The 27762-nt window shown below is 47.7% G+C and overlaps 1 long non-coding RNA gene, 3 other non-coding genes and 2 pseudogenes across 4 annotated transcripts; 3 read left to right on the plus strand and 3 right to left on the minus strand.

Moving 5' to 3' along the window:
• The first annotated feature begins 805 nt into the window (after positions 1-805).
• Positions 806-969, plus strand: LOC148826745 (U1 spliceosomal RNA). Its single transcript, XR_016092188.1, has one exon. It is a non-coding gene; the product is annotated as a U1 spliceosomal RNA (small nuclear RNA).
• A 2103-nt stretch (positions 970-3072) lies between these two features.
• LOC148826746 (U1 spliceosomal RNA) lies at positions 3073-3241 on the minus strand. The gene has a single exon (XR_016092757.1). It is a non-coding gene; the product is annotated as a U1 spliceosomal RNA (small nuclear RNA).
• Positions 3242-10105: 6864 nt separating this feature from the next.
• Positions 10106-10224, plus strand: LOC148826747 (5S ribosomal RNA; annotated as a pseudogene).
• A 611-nt stretch (positions 10225-10835) lies between these two features.
• LOC148826748 (U1 spliceosomal RNA) lies at positions 10836-10999 on the minus strand. The gene has a single exon (XR_016093026.1). It is a non-coding gene; the product is annotated as a U1 spliceosomal RNA (small nuclear RNA).
• An 11540-nt stretch (positions 11000-22539) lies between these two features.
• On the plus strand, positions 22540-22658 carry LOC148826749 (5S ribosomal RNA; annotated as a pseudogene).
• Positions 22659-26262: 3604 nt separating this feature from the next.
• LOC148826750 (uncharacterized) lies at positions 26263-26839 on the minus strand. Its single transcript, XR_016091792.1, has 3 exons — positions 26721-26839; positions 26430-26456; positions 26263-26297 (listed from the first exon to the last, which is right to left on the minus strand). It is a non-coding gene; the product is annotated as an uncharacterized LOC148826750 (long non-coding RNA).
• Positions 26840-27762: the final 923 nt, after the last annotated feature.

Below are 27762 nucleotides of genomic sequence, written 5' to 3' on the forward strand. Positions count from 1 at the left end.
AAGGTGTGGAAACACACATCCTCTAACGTCCAAAAACTGGAAGATTTCGTTGCACCCCAGAAGAATAGGCAGACCCCTGTGGGCATTTTAACATCAGCCCAAACAAGGAAGGTGTGGAAACACACATCCTCTAAGTTTCTGTGCAATATTCACAGAGATTTAGCCTGGAGTGTCGCCCACCAGTGCTTACCAGTCCGAACTTTCTTGTACCGTAGGGGCCTCACACCCAGCCCTCGCTGGGTTAGGGTGGGCTGCGGCGAGGAGGAGACTGTGACCCATCTCCTGTGGTCCTGCTTTTTTGCTAAGGCCTTCTGGGCACAGTTTGAAGATTGGTTGCAAGCTCTCTCGCTCCAATTTACCCTGACCGCTGCTTTCGTCATATACGGCATCTCTCCTGTCAAACTTCCTCCTGACGTGTTTGACAGGATCTGGGCCGTGGTGAACAGTGGGAAAGACGCCCTGTGGAGAATGAGGAACATGGGGCTCTTTAAAGGCATCGAGGTCCCAGTCAAGGCAGCAGGTAGCCTGGCCCTGTTCATCACCCGAGAGAACTATTACTTCAGAGATCTGTGGAGAGAAGGGAGGGAGGAAGCAGAAAATCTGTGGGAAATAGAGAGCATAGGTCAATATCTCAAGAAACTGTGAAAAACATTATCAAGTTTAAGTAAAGTATGTGATTTGCACCAGAAAAAAAGAAAATTGTTGCTATGTAACTGGTACCATGTCAAAATGTAATGAGATGTGATCATATATACTGTTTTAAGTATGTATATTAATGTAAACCTTTCTAATTTGTGATGTCCTGAATTTTTTTATGAAAAGAAAATAAAGTTCTTAAAAAATCGGTTCACCCAGGGGGAGGCTCGGCCATTGCACTCCGGCTGTGCTGACCCCTGCGAATTCCCCAAATGTGGGAATCTCGACTGCATAATTTCTGGTAGTGGGGGACTGCGTTCGCGCTCTCCCCTGATGTGCTTGGTCCAATATCGGATAAGGGAAAGTTACGACACCACGAGCTGCGATAGGATCCCAGTTCGAAAGGAGTCGATGCCACTGCTGGTTCCCGGTTTCTTTTAGTTAGAGGTCCAGGGAAGCATTTCAAGCTGGTTCCACTACTCCTTCCAGACATTAATTCCCTTTTCAAAGTCAGTCGTCTTGCTGTAGTCTGCATTATTTAGGCTGATTATCGAGGTTAGCCTTTATTTGGTCATGGGGGCCTCGGTACTGTATGCTAATTCTCAAGACAGTTTCACCTGTTTTCTGATTGCTAGGTTCTGTACCAGTGCAGACATGTCAAACAGTGAATGGCTGTACCTCTATTGTATCCGTGCTCAATTTGGGTGGGCAAAACGAGAAAACAAGCGTGCCGTTTCCTACACATCTGCAGTCGCCAATGCGCATTCGCAGTATGTCCCGGGACGCAATTCGGCCTCATTTGCATAACACCAGACCGGCAGATTGCTATGCAAGCTCGCGTTGTGCGCCTGCCACACACCGAACAAACACCGGAGCCTTTTCAGCAATTTCCAAAAAACGGGCCTGCTCGCCTACCCACAAGGTTTGAATCTTACCCGCTCTCCAGAGCCTGCTGCCTTCTGTGCTGTTCTCTCGGCACCGCTGCAGCGCACACAACTCCTGCAGCGCGGGGAGAAAGTTTCCACGCTCCGCCGCAGGGAAGGCTCGCTCCGTGCGCACACGTCCTCTCAATGCCAGTTCAACATGTGCTCCGCATTAGCAGCGTCGGGGCTCCGGCGTGTCGCACCTCACCTCACTTCGCACAGCCCCCTCCTTGAATGTCTGGCGCTGGGCATGCCCCGCCCTCCTCCACCTTATCTTATCGCGTGTGACCACCGACAATGGCCACAATGCCGGGTAATGGCACCTGTAAAGTGTTAACTGGGGCACAGGAACAGCCCGTCTCGTCTCGGGGGCCGGCTTCAAAGACAATACAGCAAACACAGGGGGGCGGGGGAAGTAGACGACACGACACATGCAGGTACATTCAGCTCCGGCGGGAACGAGTCATTTGTCGGCCTTTTCAAGTGCTGGGAGCCGAGTAATCCTTCGCTTGTATTGTTTCTCCCCGGTGACTAGATCTCACCCTGCGACTCTCGACTGGGCTCACCCACGGCAGCCCAGCAGGTGTGAGCCTAGCCGGCAACCGGATGGGAGATTCCCCCCGGAAAAGCTCAGGTTGCTGCTGCTCCTGCAAGACGTGTGACTGGGACCAGTAGGGAGCGCTCACCCTGCGGTCTGTGTGGCTTTCTTATGCCCCAGCATCCTGATGGCGACACTCTGCTGCACAAACAGGCGCCGTCTTCGGGGGAGGCGTAAAACCGAGGTCCCGACCCTCCTTGGCCATTAAGAAATCCTAGGGCGTCTCTCAAAATGAGACGCCGCGGGTGTCACTCTGGTGTTAGTGTTCCCCTTTACCAATCAGTCGGGGTCTCCTCCTAATCCCCATCTCATATGTAACAATCAATGACGAGGCCCCCCTGTCCCGCGATATTGCACTTGTCTCCAGGTCGCTGGCTTGCGCCGTGAGATTTAGCACTCGCGCAAGAGATCGGGGGCAGAGCGCGAACGCGGTCTCCCGCCCCCCACAAAGTGTGCGCTCCAGGTTCCCTCTCAGGGCTCTGCAACACAGCGGAAAGGCAGCTAGAAGGAGCCTCTTGCTCTGACGCCGCAAGGCCACAAGTGGGCGGAGGTGCCGCGCGCCCGGCCGACGTGTTGGACTGGTGCGCTTTATGTGCTGAAATAAACACGCGACAGCCCAGAAATGTTTTGAGTGCTGGGCATTGGAGGTTTTTGTCTTGTGAAGACTTGCCTTGTGCTCCTCCGAGCAGTTTGTTTGTTCTCCTCCAGTGCGGGACAAGTCAACACAAGGGAGCACATTCGCCAACATCCAGGTACACAATGCGATTTGGAAAGAGCTCCTTTCCAAAGAGCTGCACACGAACGATCCTTCAGTCCCGCTCGGGGGGCACGGAGCCCCAGCCACACACAGCTTCAAGTAGCGAGTCAGCTCGTGGTGTCATAACTCTTCCGTATCTGATATTGGACCAAGCACATCAGGGGAGAGCGCGAACGCAGTCCCCCACTACCAGAAATTATGCAGTCGAGATTCCCAAATTTGGGGAATTCGCAGGGGTCAGCACAGCCGGAGTGCAATGGCCGAGCCTCGCTCTGGGTGAACCGATTCGATTTTTAAGAACTTTATTTTCTTTTCACAAAAAAGTACAGGACATCACAATTTAGAAAGCTTTACATTAATATACATACTTAAAACAGTATATATGATCACATCTCATTACATTTTGACACGGTACCAGTTACATAGCAACAATTTCTTTTTTTCTGGTGCAAATCACATTCTTTACTTAAACATGATAATGTTTTTCACAGTTTCTTGAGATATTGACCTATGCTCTCTATTTCCCACAGATTTTCTGCTTCCTCCCTCCCTTCTCTCCACAGATCTCTGAGGTAATAGTTCTCTCGGGTGATGAACAGGGCCAGGCTACCTGCTGCCTTGACTGGGACCTCGATGCCTTTGAACAGCCCCATGTTCCTCACTCTCCACAGGGCGTCTTTCCCACTGTTCACCACGGCCCAGATCCTGTCAAACTTCCTCCTGACGTGTTTGACAGGAGAGATGCCGTATATGACGAAAGCAGCGGTCAGGGTAAATTGGGGCGAGAGAGCTTGCAACCAATCTTCAAACTGTGCCCAGAAGGCCTTAGCAAAAAAGCAGGACCACAGGAGATGGGTCACAGTCTCCTCCTCGCCGCATGCCCACCCTAACGCAGCGAGGGCTGGGGGTGAGGCCCCTACGGTACAAGAAAGTTCGTACCGGTAAGCACTGGTGGACGACACTCCAGGCTAAATCTCTGTGAATGTTGCACAGAAACTTAGAGGATGTGTGTTTCCACACCTTCCTTGTTTGGGCTGATGTTAAAATGCCCACAGGGGTCTGCCTATTGTTCTGGGGTGCAACGAAATCTTCCAGTTTTTGGACGCTGACATCTCGGAGGGGAATATGGCCAATTGGGTGAGATCTTAGAAAACTTTTAACTGTCCCATAAATTGCAGGGCATGTGTCAGAGAGTGGGACATCCAGCTTGGGTCTGACACCCCACACTCTGAACACCTCCCTACCTATCCAGAGCCTGGAAAAATAAGTCCAGGTACGCGCTGCAGGTGCTGTTGCAAAGCCTCTCAGCACAGAGGCCAGGAAAATGCACAGCAGCTTCGTAGCAATATCTGGGACAGACTTCCCCCCTGAGGGTAGCGGCCTGTACATTATTTCCCTTCTGAGTCTTTCCTGCTTCCCACCCCATAGAAATTGAAACATCAATCTCCTCAGCACCGCCACAACACGGTGTGGGATTGGGAAGGTAGAAGCCAGAAAATTCAAGACAAGCAAGAGCTCAGCTTTGATGACCAGCACCTTCCCTGTCATGGTGAGGTCTCGGTCCTTCCATTGCATCAGTTTTTTGTTTAAGATTGGCAATTTGTTCTGCCAATTTTCTGTTCCCATCTCTTCTCCAAAATACACCCCCAGGACCTTAATTCTCTTCTCTTGCAGCCTGAGATCATGTCCTTCTTTTGGCTCCCTCCAGTTCTGATAAAAAATCTCACTCTTAGATTTGTTAATTTTTGCAGAGGAAGCCAAAGAGAAACAATCACAGCACTGCAGAGCTCTGCTAATTGAGGCATTGTCAGAGAGGAGCAGGGTGACGTCATCCATGTATAGAGATGTCTTTACCTCTCCTCCCCCACTTCCAGGCACTGGTATCCCATTAATGGCCTGATCCTGGCGCAAGGCACAGGCTAAGGGCTCCATAGCCAAAACGAATAACAAGGGGGATAATGGGCAGTCCTGCCTCAACCCTGAACAGACTTCAAAGGGGCGTGATCTATTGCCATTAACCATTACTCTGTTGTTGCTACCTGTGTACAGCAGGTTAATCCACTTTCTCATGATGGGGCCAAACTTCATGTGCTCAAGTATCGATGTTAAGTACTGCCGGTTTAGGCGGTCAAAGGCCTTTTCTAGGTCTACACCTAAAATGCACAGAGGGAGGGAGCGATCCTCCGAGTACAGACAAACATCCCTCAACAAGGCCAGGTTGTCGTTCATCAGGCGTCCTGCTATCCCACAAGTCTGTTCTTTCCCTACCAGTGAGGCCACTACATTTTGTAGGCGCAGGAAAAGGGCTTTGGACAGGATCTTAGTGTCCACGCCTAACAGGCTGAGGGGTCTCCAGTTCTAGTGGATCCTGAAGCAGATCCCAAAAGGTGCAATAAAATTCTTTAGGGAGCCCGTCAGCACCCGGAGTTTTCCCCTTCTGTAAGCTCTCCATAGCCTGTCTCAGCTCTTCTACTGTCAAATCCCTCTCTAGTACTTCCCTGTCTTCTTCACTCAAAACGTTTTCTAGCTTTGAGGTGAAAAAATGAATTTCTTCATCCTTTACCTCTGTAGAGCTGTACAGTCTTGAGTAGAAGGCCTCGGTGCAGGAGAGGATAGCACTCGGCTCTGTTCTCTCTCGTCCCTCCTCATCAACTACACTTTCCATGACAGACTTGGAGCCTACCACTTTCCTGAAAAAGAAGCGAGTACACTTCTCATTTTCTTCTAAGAACTGCACTCTGCTTCTTAACAGCACTCCTCGACTACTTTCTTCGGCTATGCTCCGGATGTCCTTTTTTAAAAGGGTGATATCCTCGAGCACATCGAGGCCACTGTGCAGCATCGTGTAGAGACGCTGCAGCTGCCTCTGTTTCCTGGCTAGCACTCCTCTCCGTCTGGCAGCAGCCTTCCTTCCCTCAGCCATGAAAAAGGCCTTTGTCCTCACCTTCACCTCCTCCCACCACTCTCCTACTGACCCGTACAGACACTGCAAGGACAGCCACTGTGATAGTTTCTCCTTGTAGCGGGATACTACCCCCTCGTTCTCTAGCAGCTTTGTGTTGAGTTTCCAGAGGCCTGGGCCAAAGACAGTCCCGCCCTGGAGTTCCACTCTACACCCTAAAGCCTGATGATCTGAGAAGAAGACAGGCTGAAGAGTGACCCCAACAACTTTCACTCTCGCTGAGACAAAGCAATAGTCAATTCTGGAGCTGCTATTCCTCCCTGACCATGTATATCCTGCTGTTGTGGGATATATACATCTATATGTGTCTGAGAGTTTAAAGTCTTGAACTAAGTTTTGCAGGGCCAGTGAGCTGGAATCCAATTTTATCGGAGAGCTAGACTGCCTGTCTGTGTGCTCTAAGATACAATTAAAATCCCCTCCCACTATCACGTCTGTGCTACATAACAATAGGTGAGAGAGTGCCTTGAGTAGCTCCACCCTTCCTCCCACGTCAGTAGGACAATACACATTGATTAGCCGCAGGTTAACGGTCCCCCATTCCACATCCACACACAGCAACCTGCCATCTATGACCCTCTGAATACTTTTCAATTTGAAAGCCCATCCTTTGAAAAGAATGGCCACGCCAGAGGCTCTGTTGTTATTGTCCCCTGACCAAACAGAAGGCCCTTTATCCCACCTATCTTCAAAGCTTTTATACCTCTCTTGATAGGCTAAAGCACACTCCTGCAACATCAACACATCTCCCTCTCTCTGCTGGAGGTAATCAAAGACAGACTGACATTTAACTCTGTCATTGATACCTCTGGTGTTAAGAGAAATTATGTTTAGAGCCATATTACATAAGAAAGTGGAACCAGTCTTTACAAAACACATTTCTCTTCTGTCTCACCTGTTACCTTCTTCTTTTTCTTCTTACCAATTTCCTGCCAGCCATCCTCTGAATGAGCCTTCATCAGGGTGGCAGCAGTAAAAGTGTTCACGGAGTCCCTTTCAAGGAAGGGGGTAGAGGGAGGGGTGGAGGGGTTCCAGCTGTCCCCATCGCCATGCTCTCCTTCCTCCTCGCTCGGGGAGAAAACAGAGTCATTTTTCCTTTTCCTCACGTCCAGCTCCTGGGAGCACTGAGGGGAAAGGGGTGCAGCAGATGCACCAGTCTCCTCTTCCCCCTCACCCACCAGCTGCTGCAGATCCACCGTGATGGACTGGATGGAGGAGAGGAGGGCATCTGTAGCCCTTGCAGAGTCTGGGAAAAGCAGCTCCGCTGAATCCTGGGTATCCTCGCTGGACCCGCTCCACCGGGGGGCCCCACACTGGCCCTCGTTCTGAGGAGCAGGAGTGGGGGAGGGGTCCTCGCTGTTCTCGGGGATTTTCAAACCCTCGTGCTTGTCTGGTGCAGTCTGCGGTTGTGGGGGCGTAGTGGATCTTTCTTCCACCGGCCCCGGAGCCACAGCAGGACTGATCCTGGCTGGAGGCTGAGAGTCTTTGTCCAACAAGGGTTCTTTGTTTGACTTGTTGTTTGCTTTGGCTTTTCGGGCCGGTTTGGCCGAAACAAGCACTGCCTCATCCTTTCTCATTTTGAGTTTATTGGCGTAGGCGTGAGGGCAGTTCTTAAAAACGTGTCCTTCCGAGCCACATAAATTGCACTTTGGCAGCATTGAACAGTCAGAGGCTAAATGTCCCTGTTTGCCACAGGTCTTGCAGCATTTCACAGTGCAGGACGATGCCAGGTGTCCCACAGCACCACAGCGCCGACACACCTTTGGTTGTCCCACATAAAAAACATAGCCATTGCAGGCGCCCAGCCGGATTGTAGAGGGCAGGTGCCTTAAGCCTCCATTTACATTGTCCGGTAGCAAGCGAACCTCGAATTTCCTTGCTCCTGTTTTTATACCGTCAACATCTCTAACCTCAGTTCCATGGTGGACGGTGCAGTACTGGTTAAGCCAGGTGTGAATGTCCTCCGTCTTTGCCAGTTCCGAGAACATAACAACATGCACAGTTTTCCTCTCTCTCTGTGTCAAAGGCTGCAAGTTGATCTTCTCAAGAGCAGGAACTTTCCCTCTTTTTGCCTCAAACACATCCACACATTGTTCAAACAGAGGATAGGTAGCAAATACAACCTCAAATGCTTTCTGACCTGGGAGAGCGAAGATGAAATCCAAGTGCCGAGGTTCAAAGCCAAGTTCCTTCTGCAACACTTTTCTGCTGAACTGCATACGATCCATGAAGAGGTCATCCAAAAGCTCAAAACGCACAGCATTCTTGCGGGATCCAAAAGTTGCCATTTCGTAAACTGCAAAACAAACACTGCTTCCACAAAACAAGAAAACAATCCAACAACTCCACCTACAAGCTGATCAAGGTATCTCCCCTGCCAGGTAAGTATGAGCTGTACAAGCCCCTGCAAGCGGCCCGCACCCACAGCACAAAGCGCGCAGCCTAGGCCAGCTCCTCGCCCCGCACACCACCGCCTCCTGCTGGGCCCACTCTTTCGCACACTCACACGCCACACTAACACTCAAAAGGGTGGGCAAAACGAGAAAACGAGCGCGCCGTTTCCTACACATCTGCAGTCGCCAATGTGCATTCGCAGCATGTCCCGGGACGCAATTTGGCCTCATTTGCATAACACCAGACCGGCAGATCGCTACGCAAGCTCGCGTCGTGCGCCTGCCACACACCGAACAAACACCGGAGCCTTTTCAGCAATTTCCAAAAAACGGGCCTGCTCGCCTGCCCACAAGGTTTGTCTCTTACCCGCTCTCCAGAGCCTGCTGCCTTCTGTGCTGTTCTCTCGGCACCGCTGCAGCGCACACAACTCCTGCAGCGCGGGGAGAAAGTTTCCACGCTCCACCGCAGGGTTGGCTCGCTCCGTGCGCACACGTCCTTTCAATGCCAGTTCAACAAGTGCTCCGCATTAGCAGCGTCGGGGCTCCGGCGTGTCGCACCTCACCTCACCTCGCACAGCCCCCTCCTTGAATGTCTGGCGCTGGGCATGCCCCGCTCTCCTCCACCTTATCTTATCGCGTGTGACCACCGACAATGGCCACAATGCCGGGGAATGGCACCTGTAAAGTGTTAATTGGGGCACAGGAACAGCCCGTCTCGTCTCGGGGGCCGGCTTCAAAGACAATACAGCAAACACAGCGGGGCGGGGGAAGTAGACGACACGACACATGCAGGTACATTCAGCTCCGGCGGGAACGAGTCATTTGTTGGCCTTTTCAAGTGCTGGGAGCCGAGTAATCCTTCGCTTGTATCGTTTCTCCCCGGTGACTAGATCTCACCCTGCGACTCTCGACTGGGCTCACCCACGGCAGCCCAGCAGGTGTGAGCCTAGCCGGCACCCGGATGGGAGATTCCCCCCGGAAAAGTCAGGTTGCTGCTGCTCCTGCAAGACGTATGACTGGGACCAGTAGGGAGCGCTCACCCTGCGGTCTGTGTGGCTTTCTTATGCCCCAGCATCCTGATGGCGACACTCTGCTGCACAAACAGGCGCCGTCCTTTGGGGGAGGCGTAAAACCGAGGTCCCGACCCACCTTGGCCATTAAGAAATCCCACGGAGTCTCTCAAAATGAGACGCCGCGGGTGTCACTCTGGTGTTAGTGTTCCCCTTTACCAATCAGTCGGGGTCTCCTCCTAATCCCCGTCTCATATGTAACAATCAATGACGAGGCCCCCCTGTCCCGCGATATTGCACTTGTCTCCTGGCCGCTGGTTGGTGCCGTGAGATTTAGCACTCGCGCAAGAGATCGGGGGCAGAGCGCGAACGCGGTCTCCCGCCCCCCACAAAGTGTGCGCTCCAGGTTCCCTCTCAGGGCTCTGCAACACAGCGGAAAGGCAGCGAGAAGGAGCCTCTTGCTCTGACGCCGCAAGGCCACAAGAGGGCGGAGGCGCCGCGCGCCCGGCCGACGTGTTGGACTGGTGCGCTTTATGTGCTGAAATAAACACGCGACAGCCCAGAAATGTTTTGAGTGCTGTGCATTGGAGGTTTTTGTCTTGTGAAGACTTGCCTTGTGCTCCTCCGAGCAGTTTGTTTGTTCTCCTCCAGTGAGGGACAAGTCAACACAAGGGAGCACATTCGCCAACATCCAGGTACACAATGCGATTTGGAAAGAAACTCCTTTCCAAAGAGCTGCACACGAACGATCCTTCAGTCCCGCTCGGGGGGCACGGAGCCCCAGCAACACACAGCTTCAAGTAGCGAGTCAGGTGCCATGGCTTTTGCTTGCGGCCACACCACCCGGAATGTTCCCGATCTCGTCTGATCTTGGAAGCTAAGCAGGGTTGGGCCTGGTTAGTACTTGGATGGGAGACTGCCTTGGAATACCAGGTGCTGCAAGCCTTTGCTCTCTCGGCCAGTAGGGGTCGCCGTTGGTACTGTAGGTTTTGGGAGGATGGAAAGGTGATCTATAGCCTCATCTCTAGAGATGTTTTGTTGCTATGGCATGTGTGTGACCCATATAAAAAAAAACCCATTTGTAAAACGAATATCGAAGCTGCCTCTAAATCTGCAAATGAAGATGAGTCGATAAACCACTTGTTTTTCGTATAACTATACATATATTCATTTATTACTGATTTCATTCATTGAGCACGGATACAATAGAGGTACAGCCATTCACTGTTTGATATGTCTGCACTGGTACAGAACCTAGCAATCAGAAAACGGGTGAAACTGTCTTGAGAATTAGCATACAGTACCGAGGCTCCCATGACCAAATAAAGGCTAACCTCGATAATCAGCCTAAATAATGCAGACTACAGCAAAATGTCTGACTTTGAAAAGGGAATGAATGTCCGGAAGGAGTAGCGTAACCAGCTTGAAATGCTTCTCCGGACCTCTAACTAAAAGAAACCGGGAACCAGCAGTGGCATCGACTCCTTTCGAACTGGGATCCTATCGCAGCTCGTGGTGTTATAACTCTTCCGTATCTGATATTGGACCAAGCACATCAGGGGAGAGCGCGAACGCAGTCCCCCACTACCAGAAATTATGCAGTCGAGATTCCCACATTTGGGGAATTCACAGGGGTCAGCACAGCCGGAGTGCAATGGCCGAGCCTCGCTCTGGGTGAACCTCCTTCTTGATCAAGGTATCTCCCCTGCCAGGTAAGTATGAGCTGTACAAGCCCCTGCAAGCGGCCCGCACCCACAGCACAAAGCGCACAGCCTAGGCCAGCTCCTCGCCCCGCACACCACCGCCTCCTGCTGGGCCCACTCTTTCGCACACTCACAAGCCACACTAACACTCAAAAGTGTGGGCAAAATGAGAAAACGAGCGCGCCATTTCCTACACATCTGCAGTCGCCAATGCGCATTCGCAGCATGTCCCGGGACGCAATTCGGCCTCATTTGCATAACACCAGACTGGCAGATCGATACGCACGCTCGCGTCGTGCGCCTGCCACACACCGAACAAACACCGGAGCCTTTTCAGCAATTTCCAAAAAACGGGCCTGCTCGCCTGCCCACAAGGTTTGTCTCTTACCCGCTCTCCAGAGCCTGCTGCCTTCTGTGCTGTTCTCTCGGCACCGCTGCAGCGCACACAACTCCTGCAGCGCGGGGAGAAAGTTTCCACGCTCCGCCGCAGGGAAGGCTCGCTCCGTTCGCACACGTCCTTTCAATGCCAGTTTAACAAGTGCTCCGCATTAGCAGCGTCGGGGCTCCAGCATGTCGCACCTCACCTCACCTCGCACAGCCCCCTCCTTGAATGTGTGGCGCTGGGCATGCCCCGCCCTCCTCCACCTTATCTTATCGCGTGTGACCACCGACAATGGCCACAATGCCGGGGAATGGCACCTGTAAAGTGTTAATTGGGGCACAGGAACAGCCCGTCTCGTCTCGGGGGCCGGCTTCAAAGACAATACAGCAAACACAGCGCGGCGGGGGAAGTAGACGACACGACACATGTTGGTACATTCAGCTCCGGCGGGAACGAGTCATTTGTCGGCCTTTTCAAGTGCAGGTGTGAGCCTAGCCGGCACCCGGATGGGAGATTCCCCCCGGAAAAGCTCAGGTTGCTGCTGCTCCTGCAAGAGGTGTTACTGGGACCAGTACGGAGCACTCACCCTGCGGTCCATGTGGCTTCCTTATGCCCCAGCATCCTGATGGTGACACTCTACTGCGCAAACAGGCGCCGTCCTTCGGGGGAGGCGGAAAACTGAGGTCCCGACCCTCCTTGTGTCAGTGTCTCAGGGAGAGGATGTGCACTGTGAGACTGACAGGGCTGTCTGGGAGAAGCTCCTCCTACAGGTCTAGGCACAGAAGAGATTCACCAACAGAGTCGCACAGCGAATGTGATAACCGCTACACTACGGAAACATGCAGGGGCTGCTGCTGGTGTCTTGCTTGCGTTTTGGGCTGAGAAAGAGAACGATGGGAACTCGTGCCCAGTGGCCAAGCGCTGAGCTTCGCCAAAGCTATTCAGCTGCTTCCAGTATTTATGTTGGAGTGCACTGATTGACCGCGCTCTCACACCAGAGCCCAGCATGCCTGTCATGGACGGAGCAGGAAAGGCGGCCCCACATTCTACAGCCCTCTCCACACAATCGACAAAATCGGGCTACTGAACTGGAGAAAATCTCCACTCCAGAAAGTGCAAATATCATCTTAGAGAGTATAAATCCTATTGCCGAAGTCAACACTGTCTACCAGAGTCACCCCTCCCACCTCCTGCAGGTTTCCGAGCTGCAGCGATGATCAGTTCGGCTCACACGCGAGAGGTCCTCGGTTGAAAACATGCGCTCCCTCTTCTCGTACGTTTTGCACATGATCGAGTGGTTTAAATACGGCTCCTTCGTACACGGTGCTGATCTTTTGGAAAGCAGGAGGCAAAACTGACACGTTCTCATACAAGGAGCTGAAACCAGGCCACCTGGGTGAAGATCAGGTATCGTAACCGCTAGACCATATGGGAGCATACAGCCATGTTGTGAGTGCGTCATGTAAGCAAACTGTAATTGCTGCCTTCATGACCTGCTTGGTGGAGAAAACACACAAGAGAGTTGGCACTCAGAGTGTCGAAGGGTCGATGTATACTAGGGCTCAGTTGAAATGCAACGTCAGGACTTTTCCAACTAGTGTCACACGAAGAGAGTACATCCTTTCCCACCCCCCTGTTTCTGTCTCGGTAACTCGCTGTGATCATATAGTGGCCAGTATTTTGTGTTGTGGCCGCAACAACCCCGGTTCGATTCCGGGTCCTGGCAGAATAGGAGGAGTACTGCCTGACTGGATGGTTGATGAATGACAGAGGCCACTCCGACCTCTTCTCGGTTTTCTTCAATGACTTACTAAGGATCTTCTTCACATTCGCCCATGCAGGGGAAGCCAGTTACACCAAAGCAAACGCAGGAAAGTGCATTTCAAGCAGAGACCAGGAGGGACTTGTTTACACCGAGAGTGGTCGGAGAATGGAACAATCACAGCTCTCCGCCGCCCCAGGCTTCCGCTCGATAAGCTGCTGGACACACCCGCCCCCCTCACACAGACCGTGGAAAAGCCCCCGAGTGGGAGGGCTCTCTCTTCCTCCCAGGAGCTCTTGGGCACGACACACAGACAGGGCACGGGGAGCCGCCGCCTGCAAACACTAAACCTGTCTCTCAATAATAATAATCCAGTGTGTGATCTCCTGTCTTAGCCTGAGGAACAGACAGCGAGCCTGTCTCTCAATAATAATAACCTAGTGTGGAATGTCCTGTCCCAGTCTGAAGAACAAACAGTGAGCATGTCTCTCAATAATAATAGAACAGTATGTGATCTCCAGTCCCAGCAAGAGGAACAGACACTGTATTATTAGTATTGAGATACAGACTCACTGTGTGATCTCCTGTCCCAGCCTGGGGAGCACTGAGGCTGTCTCTCAATACTAATAATACAGTGTGTGATATCCTGCTCCAGCCTGAGAAACAGACAGTGAGCCTTTCTCTCAATAATAATAATACAGTGTGTGATTTCCTGTCCCAGCCTGGGGAACAGTGAGCCAGATACTCAATAATAATAATACAGTGTGTGATCTCCTGTCCCAGCCTGGGAAATAGTGAGTCAGACTCTCAATAATTATAATACAGTGTGATCTACTGTCCCAGCCTGAGGAACAGTGAGTTTATCTGGCAATAATAATAATACAGTGTGTGATCTCCTGTCCCAGCCTGAGGAACAGTGAGTTTATCTGTCAATAATAATAATACAGTGTGATCTCCTGTCCCAGCATGAGGAACAGTGAGCTTGTCTCTCAATAATAATAATACAGTATGATCTCCTGTCCCAGCCTGAGAAACAGTGAGCCTGTCTCTCAATAATAATACAGTATGTGATGTCCTGTCTCAGCCTGAGGAACAGAGAGTAAGCCTGTCTCTCAATAATAATAATTCAGTGTGGGATCTCCTGTCCCAGTCTGATGAACAGACAGTGAGCCTCTCTCTCAATAATAATAATACAGTGTGTGATCTCCTGTCCCAGCCTGAGGAACAAACAGTGAGCCTGTCTCAAAATAATAATAATACAGTGTGGGATCTCCTGTCCCAGCCTGGGGAACAGTGTGACAGACTCTCAATAATATTAATAATAATAATACAGTGTGATCTACTGTCCCAGCCTGAGGAACAGACAGTGAGCCTGTCTCTAAATAACAATAATACAGTGTGGGATCTCCTGTCCCAGCCTGGGGAACAGTGAGCCAGACTCTTAATCATAATAATAATACAGTGTGATCTACTGTCCCAGCCTGAGGAACAGACAGTAAGTTTGTCTCTCAATAATAATATAGTGTTATCTCCTCTCCCAGCCTGGGGAACAGACAGTGAGCCTGTCTCTCAATAATAATAATACAGTGTATGATCTCCTGTCCCAGCCTGAGGAACAGACAGTGAGACTTTCTCTCAATAATAATAATACTATGTGAGCTCCTGACCCAGCCTGGGGAACAGACAGTGAGCCTGTCTCTCAATAATAATAATACAGTGTGGGATCTCCTGTCCCAGCCTGAGGTACAGACAGTGACCCTGTCTCTCAATTATAATATAGTGTGTGACCACCTGTCCCAGACTGAGGAAAAGACAGTGAGTCTGTCTCTAAATAATAATAATACAGTGTGGGATCTTCTGTCCAAGCCTCGGGAACAGTGAGCCAGACTCTCAATAATAATAATACAGTGTGATCTACTGTCCCAGCCTGAGGAACAGACAGTGAGTTTGTCTCTAAATAATAATACAGTGCGTTATCTCTTGTCCCAGCCTGGGGAGCAGACAGTGAGCCTTCTCTCAATAATAATAATACAGTGTGTGATCTCCTGTCCCAGCCTGAGGAACAGACAGTGAGCCTGTCTCTCAGTAATAATAATACAGTGTGTGATCTACTGTCCCAGCCCAAACGAAGACACAGTGAGCCTGTCTCTCAATAATAATAATACAGTGTGTGATCTCCTGTTCCAGTTTGGGAAACAGAAAGTAAGCCTGTCTCTTAGTAATAATAATATAGTGTGTGATCCACTGTCCCAGCTTGAGGAACAGACAGTGAGCCTGTCTCTAAATAACAATAATACAGTGTGGGATCTCCTGTCCCAGCCTGAGGAACAGTGAGTAGTCCTAATAGTTACCGCTTTCCTGATTTATCTCAGCAGCTTTTATTTCGCCTGAAGCGCAAGCAACTTGTGAGAACAGGTTGGGTTTGCTGTGCTCAACTGGCTCGGCGTCTTCGTGTCGTAGCGCCGCAACGGTGTGTTTTCCTTCCTTCTCTTTTCAGCCCGGAAGAAACATTTTACTTGTTCCTTTTGTAGCCCACGCATGCCGACGCCTGTGTTGTGTTGTGGATTTTCTCCTTCTTGAATTTGTACTCCTCCTCCCTCTCTCTCCCTACCTCTACCTCTCCCTCTCTCTACCTCTCCCTTTTCCCCTCCCTACCTCTCTCCCTACCTCTACCTCTCCCTCTCTCTACCTCTCCCTCTCTCCCTAACCCCCTCTCTCTCCACCTCTCTCCCTCCCCCTCGCCCTCCACCTCTCTCCCTCTCTCTACCTCTCTAACGCTCTACCTCTCTCTACCTCTCCCTACCCCTCTCTGCTCTCTCTCTCACTCTGGAGTTTATTTTCAGACAGAAATCCAGCTCTGTCCCTCCTGTGGAAGATTGGTGATGCAGGATGAGAGCCCCTAACCGAGAGCACTGCAGCGGCAGGTTCTGTGGTCTGTTTCAAAACCGCCCACGATGAGACACCGAGGAGAAATGAAGAGCCCCAGTCGCGCTAGAAAATCACCCGGGAAAGAGACTTTCAATGTAGGAAAAAAAAGTCGTTAGTTACAGACATAATATGTTTGTTTTGTTTTTTTAATCGCTGCGATGTGTGACTAAGCTCATATGACTAAGAGTTGCCCCCTTTGTCTAGATCTGGTAACCTGCTCGTCGCTGGTGGGCCAGATCATGTCCCCCGTCACTATACTGGGGCATTAGGACCCACACAGACCGCAGGGTGAGCGCCCCCTGCTTGCCCACAGAGAGGGAGAGGTAGAGGTAGGGAGAGAGGTAGGGAGGGGAAAAGGGAGAGGTAGGGAGAGAGGTAGAGAGAGGGAGAGGCAGAGGTAGGGAGAGAGAGGAGTACAAATTCAAGCAGAGGCCTGAGTGGAGCACTGTCGTATGGCCCTGACATCAATCCCTCAACTCTCTGCATAAAGCAGTGTCTTATGGCCTTGACATCCCACCCCCACCACTCTTAGTGGAAAGTACTGTCGTATAACCATGACATCCCACCTCCTCCGCTCTCTGCGAAAAGCAGTATCTTCAGGCCCTGACATCCCAACCCCGCCACTCTCTGTGTAAAGCAGTGTCATATGGCCCTGACATCCCACCCCCACCACTCTCTACGTAAAGAAGTGTCGTATGGCCCTGACACCCATCCCTCCACTCTCTGCATAAAGTAGTGTTGTCAAGCCCTGACATCCCACCCCCGCCACTCTCTGCGTAAAGCAGTGTCGTCAAGCCCTGACATCCCACCCCCGCCACTCTCTGCGTAAAGAAGTATCGTCAGGCCCTGACATCCCACCCCCGCCACTCGCTGTGTAAAGCAATGTCATATGGCTCTGACATCCCACCCCTGTGTAGTGTGCTCTCTGAAGGCACCAGTTCTGTAGGGTTTGGGCATTTACTGGGACAATTATTAATTGTAGCAGTAAATCACAAAATGATTCTTTTGATGGCCTTAGAATCCAACCATGCGATATAACTCAAACAACGCACACACACAGGTACTAATACACGAGGATACATTTATTAATACATAGAATATGCATGTAAACCTAACAGATCTTATCGAGAGGGTTATCAGAATACAAAAGGTATATATTCAGTCAGTTACAAAGAGTTACATATATCAAGAGGACATACGTTCAGTATATCATTCATTTAGACCGTTTCGTAAATGAACTTGGTTATAACTTCTACATTAGAAACTCAAAACAAGTACATAACTCTTAGGAATTAAATTGGTATCCACTGGTTGGGATAACAATTGAATTCTCGAGCTGTAATGCATTGAAGTTGAATACTCATCCAATCTCTGGGGATTCAGATCTCCTGCGGACTCAAAGAAACAGTTGCAGGCTGTTGCTGTCCAATCTGCGCTCTCTGGCTCGGTGCCAGGCTGTGCTGTGCGGCTTGCGACGGTGCGCTGCTGATGCTCTGCGCTGCTCTCTGAAGACCAGCTAGTTAGTTCTGGCTTTAACTAGCAAAGCTTGCGCACAGGAGAAAAGATGACTGTGGGTCCCAGCAAGTCAGGAAGAGGACCAGTTCGTTCCTGGTGAAGCTAGTTCTGAATAGTGATTCAGCTGTCCACAGTTCCGACCTGTTCACGAGGCCTTCTGCTGGTGCTAACCTCGGGTGGATCCTCTGGTTACTCTCTGGCAACCTCCGCTCTAGACTCTTAGAACAAAGGAAAGTTCTGGCACTCGGACACACTGGCCGTTCCGTGGTTGTCCGGGCTGAGTCTCAGGATGGTCAGGAGGCGCGCTGCGAGAATGTCCTGCCCTTGGGAGCCTTCTGCTCTTGGGCTGTCCTGCCCTGGAATTCTCCTTTGACTTCCCTTTAGAAAAGTCCACAGAATAGTCTCTCAGGCCCTCTGTGTTGCCTGTTTTTACCTGGAGGAACTTCAGCTCGTTCATTGGCTGAAAGTTCCATGGGCATCAGAGTCCCACGTGGGTTACTGGTAGGGCCCTACCAGTCCCTGATTGGTTGATCAAGGTGAGATATGAGTCACTTACTCCTGACACCTAGGAATGCAGTCCAGATGTCCATCTGGCACTCCCTAGACAGATAGGCGCCAATGGATGACCATTGATCATGATAGCCAGGCTTAGCTAAGTGCATCCCCCTTTGGGAGCTGTCCTAGGACCTTAAATCACCCTAATGGTCTCTCTGTGGCTGCACCACAGAGATGAACAGAGAAATGGGGCCTCATTTGGGAAGCTCAGAAACACTTAATTCTGTCTTATTAACAAGCATTGCCACTACATATCCCCCCTTTTTGAAGGTCAAGAGGTCCTGAGGCGTTGTTGCCTTCAAAACAAAACAGAGTTAAGTGATGTCCCTTGTCATTAGAACATTAATATTAAATGTCCACATTACTCCTCGAGAATTCATACTGGAACCAGCATTGGGAACAAACATGATGAATAACATCAGGAGTATGTATAAACACGGCAGGAGACATTATCTCAGTCTAGGAATTACACATCAGGAAGTTCACTGTCAATATCTGATACCTCTGTAGGCAGATATTTGGGAAGAAGTAACTTCCTTTCTTTTGACATGCTACCTTTGACTCATTCGTGCTACCCGGAGTACATCTTGATGTGAGAGTACAGCATTCAGAGTACACTGTCAGTCATGATCCAGCTACCCGGCAGCAGTGTTACAATAACACCAGTTTCTGTTCCCAGACCCTCGATAAACCACGACACCTGTGTTGGGTATCTGCTAGGGTGGTTTGGAGGTTTGTTCCATTAAAGCAAACTAACTACCTGTACCTCTTCAGGGCTTAGTGTTTCTTGGATTTCTATCCAATTCAATAGTGTGGCACCTGAAGGCATCCATGACCTCAAGTTTGGTCTTATATTGTCTGGTTCTAGACAGTACAGTGTTAAGTCACCAAGCTGTACTATGGCCTCCTCGGGAACTTGCAGGAACTGTTTTATTAGTTAGTTGTATCATGCCTGTCACAAGTCATGGTGACAGTTAAATGTGGTGTGTTGACCAGCCATTTACTTCCCACCTGCTCTTCATAGGGTTCATTAACCTCCCTCTGCTCGTTAGTAGCTTTACACCCTTCATTGGTGAATCATTTAGACACAGCCAATGGATAGCTTTGGTACCCATACCCATCTCAAGATTTGGAACCAAATTCAATCTTGGATTGCCTTCTGGGTGAGCTATGAGCGATGGGGTTAATGTCACATACTCCTCTACTGAGAAGAGTGGAATCAAGTGGGTTGGGAATTGTGCCGTGGTTAGACTGGCTACAGTGGCACTAAACTCTCTTAACAGGTCTTGTGTCAACATTCTGGCCTGTTGCACACAAGCATAAACCCACTGTATAACACTGGCAATCATGTCCACTGGTTGGGGGATAAGGTTTAACCCTGTTGCATAGAAAGTTGCCTGTAGGGTTTTCCCTAAGCTTTCCAGCCTTTGCTGCTGTCGATACAGTCTGTCACTACCCTCTGGCATCTCTGACACCTGCCTTCTTGGGGCAGTCAGGGTGAGAGTGCCAGTAGCACACAAACCTACCAGAAAAAGCAAAAGTGCAACAGTGGCGGCAGCAATCAGTCCTCCCAAAAGTCTTTTCGGGTGGCTGATCCCAGTCATCTCCTTCTGAGTGACTGTTGCCTTTCTAAGCTGGCGCAGCGTGTACATGGTGTCTTTCTCAGTATGCCTTGTGGCATCTTGGGCACCAACATTCTGGAAATCTGGGGAGATCTGACGCAGCTGCTGATGCTGCTCCTCCTTTTCCAGGGCATCTGCTTTTTCGATTTGTTCATGCCTGTGCTCTAGGAACCCTGCAGGGGGTGGTGCAGCGGTGGAGCATGCCTGACCCTCGGCTGAGTGGTCATCTGGAGCACCTGAGTGATCTGGGATTGTTACCCCATTCTCACTGTTCAGGTCCACCCTGCACCCTTCCTGATTGAGGAATCCCTCTATCGGCATGTTTACAATCGTTAGCTGGGTGTGGGTGTAGGACACCTGCTCGCTCCCCCCTTCCCTCGCTAGGGGTTCAGGGAGCTGCCCCAGCACTGGGATAGCTAGTTCACTGTCTTTGAACTTACTATCACCCACCAGGCCCATGTCTGTGCAGGCAGGGATTCTGACACCCCTCTTTGCGATGTCCTGCACTGGCAGGCGGGTGGCTTGACCATCCAGCTCCAGTCTGGCTGAACCACTGTTGGTCAGACTCAGACTGACAGACTGGGCTGGTGGCTGTAAGAAAACCGGCTCGGCTTTCATTCCCTGTCCCTTCCTGGGGACTGGGTGTGTTGGCAACCCTGCCGTTGAGGCAGGAACAATCAGGTCAGTCTCACTCACTACCCGGTAGTTGTGAGAAATAATGTTACCTGACTGCAGGTTCCCTGGGTCACAGCAGAGGGAATTTGCATCTGGGATCAGGTGTGTCCACAGCGCAGTAGTCTCAGCGTCCAGCTGGACCTCCTGTCTAACCTGTGAATGTTGCACCAGGGGCACCTGGTGGTGGCCCTGTGACAGCTGCTCAAGCAGATCCTCACTGATAGAGGACCTCTCAGGGCTAAGGGTGAGGGCTACATCACCAACCTGCTCTCCTGCCATCTGGATCCCTTCCACCACTGCGGGGTGGTGGTCCTGACCCCTCTTGGGTGCCAAGGTGCACAGGGAAAGCTCCTTTTCATCACCAAGTGGGGAGATCTGCTCCCCTTTAGGGATGTAAAAGGGGTTTGCTTTACCTGGTGGATCAGGCGGCTGCTTGGAGCACCGCTCCTGTGGCATGGAGGCTGTTGTGACCTCAGCCGGGACACGACTTCCTTGTAGATCCGGGGAACAAGAAAATATTTTTATTTCTTGTCCAGAGGGAACAGAAGGAATCTCCACATAGGCTTCTGTGTTCGGTGGGCACTGTGTGAGCACAGTCTGCCTCTTGGCCCCCCTTTCCTTCTGTACAGAAGGCTTAGGAGTCTTGACCTGTTTCCACACCTTGCCTTTCTGGTGATCCACCAAAGGTTCCTCTCTGAGTCGCATGCCCTTTTCTTTTTCTACCCGTTTGAGCTTGCCGTGTGACATCAAACACCTTTCAACCTCAGTGTCAATCAGTGTCTCACTGGGTAAGACATCTCCCATGGCAGCCTTGAGGTAAAAGCTTCCTGCTTTTCCTCTGTGTTTTACTGTCTGCTCTGTGACTTCAGGGGTGGAGTCAGCACTCGCTTGGGAGTGACTGACCTCATCCAGGCAGGAACCCTTCTGATCAATCAGATAGACTGATGGAGGGAGAGGGGGCGGGTCTCCGCCTCCTCCAGTTGAGAGTATCAGCTCATTCACGCTTCCGGCAGCCTTGGGGAGCGGTTGTCCCTGTCCTAATAAAGCTTGTTCAAGCCTGGCCAGGCGGGCGGCTACTGAATCTTTTTGTTCAGCTTTTTCTAGCCCTTTCCCTCCCCCGGTGTTCTCATGGCACTTAGGATGCTGGGTGCGGTCCTGCGTGCCTGCTTTGGAACGGGGCTTAGCCAGCTCAGGAGCCTGTGCTCCTTCGAGCAGGGGGGAATTAACCCTGCTGGCTCTGACGGCGAATACAGTTGCTTTAGCAGCTTTTTGCTCAGAGCGACTTTGGACATCATACTCCCATTCGGGCTTTCTGCACGAATCTCTTAATATCAGTCATTTTCATGGTCTGTGCATCTGTATGCATTAAGATCATCTTTCTGACTGACGGGTGGAGATTCGCGATGAATAAACCCTTGAAATTTGTGTTCTCCTCGCAACCCTCATCATTTCGTCCTGCAAAATAAGTTCATCTAAGTCTCTCGTAATATTCGCGGGGGGACTCTGCTCTCTCGTGCTTAATGTTAAGGGCGGCGGCTATCGCAGCTGTCGGGTCAATAAACGCACTGTATTCCTCGATAAGTGCATGACAAAGCTGTTCAAAGTCATTACAGACTTCTTTCATCTGCCTAGCCATCCACTCATGTACAGCTCTGCTGGTAGTTTTCCTGACCAGAAACACTTTCTCCTGTTCTGTGGCGTTTGGCAGGTACTGCAGGTTATACCTGAGGTCCTGAATATAACTCTCGATATTATTCTCTGACACTGCAGGGTCAAATCTCTCCATGTCCTTTGCTAGCTCTCTCACAGAATGGAGGTTTATTCTCCTAACTTCTCTGCTGATGGAGATATGGCGGAGATCGTGGTCAGACTTGTCGCTGCTAGAGAGAATGCTTACTAGCGACTCGAATTCAGACCTTTTAGTAACCATCGTTAAACTTAAAAGAGTATTACTTTTAAGTACGAAATCACAGTTTTACCACAGAAAACCACAAGATCAAGTATGCAATCAACCCGGTAGATCGCAAAAAATCACAAAACAATCAAAAAAAGCAGCGTCGTAAAAGAAGTGACGGAGCTGTCCTCTCTATAAGAAGGGTGCCAGTGAGCCCTATTCTCGCTTACGGCTACACCCCCTTGAGCATGCCTGATTTCGTTTGATCTCGGAAGCTAAGCAGGGACGGGCCTGGTTAGTTCTTAGATGGGAGACTGGCTGGGAATACCAGGTGCTGTAAGCTCTTAAGCGCAGGAGGCGCATTATCCCCGCTCGCTCGCTCTGGGAGTCGCGTTTTTCAGAATTGTATTGAGATCGTTTTCCACGGAGCTCAGGTGTCAAAGCACAGCAGCAGCTATCCACAGCGATCCTCTATAGCGCCCTTTCTCCCGCAGCTCCGTCCTTATTGGAAGGAAGCAAGAGTGAAAGACTGAAGTGAAACAGAGCGGAGGCGAAGGCAGTGAAGAGAGAGAACGTGGGAAGAAGAGAAAAACGCAAGGGAAAAAAAGCAGCATCGTAAAAGACGTGACGGAGCTGTCCTCTCTATTATACGGATAACTTTAGAGGTCTATTATACATATGTGGTTAGAGCTCTATTATACGGGTAACTTTAGAGGTCTATTATACGTGTATGGTTAGAGGTCTGTTATACGGATAACTTTAGAGGACTATTATACATACATGGTTAGAGGTCTATTATACGGATAACTTTAGAGGTCTATTATATGTATATGGTTAGAGGTCTGTTATACGGATAACTTTAGAGGACTATTATACGTATATGGGTAGAGGTCTATTATACATCAAAGATAGGTTTTACAGGTGTAGAAACAAGTAAACCAAGCCAATGATTTGGTTTAGAAATTTATTCTGAAAATACACATTCACACCTGAAAAATTAAATTATACATTGTATACAATCAATCAACAATCAACATATGGGCAATAATCATAAAAAACACAACTAGTCTTAAACTTCAGCTACAAATTCTGGTAACATGGCAATATACAGTATAGTCATGACAAACACAAACTAATTACATTAACACACTAACTCAAAACCACATTTTGATTCAAATATAAATTTTAAAATGTACAACTTCTATATTTCCAAGGAAAAAAAAATATTACAATTGAAGTTAAGACGATTTTTGTCCACCATTTGCAAACCCTGTCTTATTGTCCTAACAGGACCAGAAACCTATTATTTTCAGTGTCCAGATCTCCTGGCCCCCTGCCTTGCATATGCATTCTTCAAGTAACGCATTGCGTGCTCCTTTATTTCTTTTTCTGTCGATGTAAGGTGGGACTTCAGCACCGCAGCTAGGAGAAAATTATATAATATTACTACTCAAATAAATGATGATTAATATCTTCTTGAGTATAACCTCAAAAATGAACCAATAAGGTTTACTAAGCTCAAAGCTGAAATAAACGGATAAAATTTGGCTTGCATCATAGCGATTGAGCAATAAAGTCTGTCCTAATTAAAGAGTACCCTGTCCTAATTAAAGAGTAAGTTTGAAAGTACAACATAGAATAGAAGTACCTTTAATTACTCTATAAAGATTTGTGTCTCCCAGGCCCCTCTTTTGTTGTTTATCTTTTCGGTTTGTGCCAGCGAAGTTGAATTCTGTCATCAGTTCATTTGTCATAAGTCTGAAAACCAAATTCAGACATTTAGTTTAGACTTTTTTTCCACTCAACATTTATTTACTCAAATATTTAGGATCAAATGTAGTGCTGTAATCCTTTTTTTGCAATTTTGCAGTTTGCAGTTTTACACCTTGCACATTCAGTGGTTAACACATAGGTATCTATAAGCTCAATTCTGTGGATATGTTCACTTGATCAAAGTAAAAATTTAATGTAAAAACATTTTAAAAAAACAATAAGCAATACCTTGACAAGACTGTGAACACACTCTCTCTGACATCACTGCCACCTACTCTCCGAAGTTGGTTTAATAATTTCTAATAATATTATATTAGAAATAATATTAGAAGCTACTAGATCTTCATTAATCAACTAATCAGACATACCCATTTACACATTCAATGGAACAAACACATTTTCACATATTAACTGCACTTTTTTTGCAGTATTTTCTCAGTCTATAAATACAAAGTGACCGTTTTTCAAAGTGAAAAAAACTTGTAGTAGCGTTTTAGAACATGAAAACACTTTATTTTGCCATTAAAGGATAAGCAAGATTATACATTATAAACTAAAAATATGAACGTATGCCAGAGATGGATCATATTAATCAGATGTAGGCTATAAAATTATGACCTATCTGAAACCTAGAACATTAGTAGTGAATATTTTCTACACCACAGTGAGAATATAATATCGTACCAGCAGGTTTTGATTGTCCATGCTGTCAAGTGCTTGCTCGTATGCACAGAACTCTCCCATTGTGGTCAGCCTCCTGATGTGGAATTGGGAGTCCACCGGTTCTGTGGACCTACCCAAACGCCTCAATTCATCCCTCATCTCTATCAGGAGGCCCAATACCCGCTTCTGAAACTCTGAAATTATTTATATTTTATATCAGCATTTAAAAGGAATTAGGTTAGGAGTTTCTTACACTATTGTCACATTAGCATAACTGTAGTGTTGCTAATGTGCTACATGCAATTTATAATCTTAAAAAGTAAAAATTCCCACATCATTTTAACTGTACTTCCTTCTGAAAGAGTATATCTCTCTCTCTTCTCTTCTGGTCTGGACGTGGTCTTCTGCCTGGGAGACTGAAAAGAATTCAGTTATGGAAAACATTTACTTTATCACACAACTTTATATTTCAATTTAGTCATTTAGTCTGTCATTGAACTAGGATTATATAAACAATGTCAATTAAACTCCATTGGCGTACTTCAATTTTGAATATGTTTGTGTCGTTTGTAGCATTGCGGTTAAACACAACTTATTTTTATGTTGTATACGAGCCTACACATAATTAAAATACATTCTGTGTAAAACTATAATATGGGTAGTTTTATTTATTACTTTATACAATAAAAAATACATACTTTTTGACAGTCTTCCAGGATCATTTCTGCCATCTGGCCAATCCTGGTTTGATACTAGAAACTAAAAAGTTAACAATAATCTCATACCTATCAAATGCAGAGGGATCATAAACTATTCTTAAATTTAATAATTTAATAAATATGATACAAGTAATGTACTATTGTCTACAAAGCCTTGTGTTAAAACATTTATAAAGCCATTATTTCCTCAGCTGATTGAGATGAGGGAGAAGGCGAGGGTGAGTGCGAAGCTGAGGAGGCATGGTGACTCTGGGGTTCAGTTGAAGACTTTGGTCTTATAACTTGCTTAGGGCTTCGAACTTTGCGTGGTGAGGTCACAATTTGGACTACCTGGGCTGTTAATATAATATTGCAGATTAACTTAATATTTAAGTATGGACGTAAAATTTTCACAAGTCCAATAATCTTTTAATATAATTCGCTTATGGTAGACAGTTCTCCAGACTTAGGAAAGTATAGTGACATAACCTCAGACGTAATAAAAAAAAATAACTTGTGAATTTCATAGAGTAATTAGATGTAGGCAAAAAATGTAGTAATAACTTCAGGAATGTTGAAGCCAGAACTTAGCACCGTTTTTTTTCCTTGGGGAGGTTCTCACCTTTGATTGTTGGGCTTCAATAACATAAAGAATAGTGTTAACTTGTCTTTAAATATGATTGATGATGATTATCTTCTAAGGACATTAAGAAAACATTTTAACTTTGATTGCAATAACCTACCTTTAAGCGTACTTGAACAGCTGAGTGAGGTTTGGGAGACTCTCTTCCTAGGAGAGAACCTCAGTTTTGGGGGTGGCACTGGCAGCTTCAGTGGCTTCTTCTTTTCTAAACAGAAAAAATATGGCAGTAAAATATTTCATATCAAATTAAATTATTTTATCAACTTGATCTGTAACTTTTTACAATAAATTTATTTCCTTTATTTTGAGAAATTTGAAGGCAGAGAAATGTACTTACTTGGAGTAGCAGCATCAGAATCAAAGTCTGTAATATAATAGAAAATTATCATATTTCAATATAATACTGAAAATTAGTTTAACATAGAATAAGCTAACCAAAATTCTTAGCAATTTCCATGATCAACAAATCTGATAAGATTTTTAACATTTTCATACAGAACACCTTTCAAAATGACTTATTTTAAAGGGTTGTAAAAAAATCAATAACAAGGTACAAGCTAAATAAGGCATCAGTTGATATTAATAACTGGTTAAAAATATAGCTATTGAGATTGTTACTTTTACATACCATCAACGTAATCGGAGAACACCCGCTTCTTACTTTTGCGTTTTGGATTGGGTGTCTCATCCTCGTCTTCAGCATCCGTAACAGAGGTGGTTAAATCAAAGTGATCACACTCTGATTTCTTGTCTACAAATAATTATATTTACATTACGTATGATCAAATATGAAAAAGGTATTGTTGCACTAATACATGTACATAGACAGTTACTGTAAATATTCAATCGGAATTTATAATAATGAACAGGAATTTGCTCTTATTTTCAAAGAAAGCTATACCTGATGTATGTTTAACTTTAATGACCTTGAAGGTAACCCAAGTATCTTTATTAGGGTTGGCCTTCTCTTGTGGCCTGCTTTGGATCATTCGGCCACCACACAAACTCTCTTCGGGCATCCACCCAGTTTGAGGGCAGGACTCCCTCAACCTCCCCCTCCTGCTCTATCCAAACAGCGCGTGTCCACATCACCTGAAACAGACATACACATTTTAATTTTGAGTCTTAATTCAGATTGTGGTGCTGATTACTACACTTGTGTTCGCTTATAATGATTATACTCAATAAAAACACATAATTCAATAATAAACATTCTGCTTTATGTATATATTTGTAGTTAGATGGTATTCACTACATGCAATTCCTAACAAACTTTAAAATTTAAACTTAACCATGAGAAAAAAACAGACAGAAGCATCCTGTGTGAATAAATGTTGCAACTTCTTCATGGAACAGGATTATGTTCTATGCCATGTAGAAGAGGGAAAAGGACATAACCAGCACCATATGGGAGACACGCTACTTTTCTGTGCAACTCTTTTACAGAGAGGAATTTCTCCCTTGCATGCATCTCCAGACTTTTAACATATACAATATTAAGCAGTTTTGACTCACATGGTTCAGTGAAGAAGTTACAAGTCTGAGTCTGTCATACAACATCACATAGAAGACTTCTGTCTGCTCTTTCCTCCTTCACAAAAGCAAAGTTTTCATTATCCAACAGGAAACAACAGTCTTTTTGTCTTGACGAAACATACATCTGTGAACCA

This window comes from Atractosteus spatula, chromosome 10 (assembly GCF_055471065.1).
Source record: "Atractosteus spatula isolate fAtrSpa1 chromosome 10, fAtrSpa1.hap1, whole genome shotgun sequence".
Classification (NCBI taxonomy): domain Eukaryota; kingdom Metazoa; phylum Chordata; class Actinopteri; order Semionotiformes; family Lepisosteidae; genus Atractosteus; species Atractosteus spatula.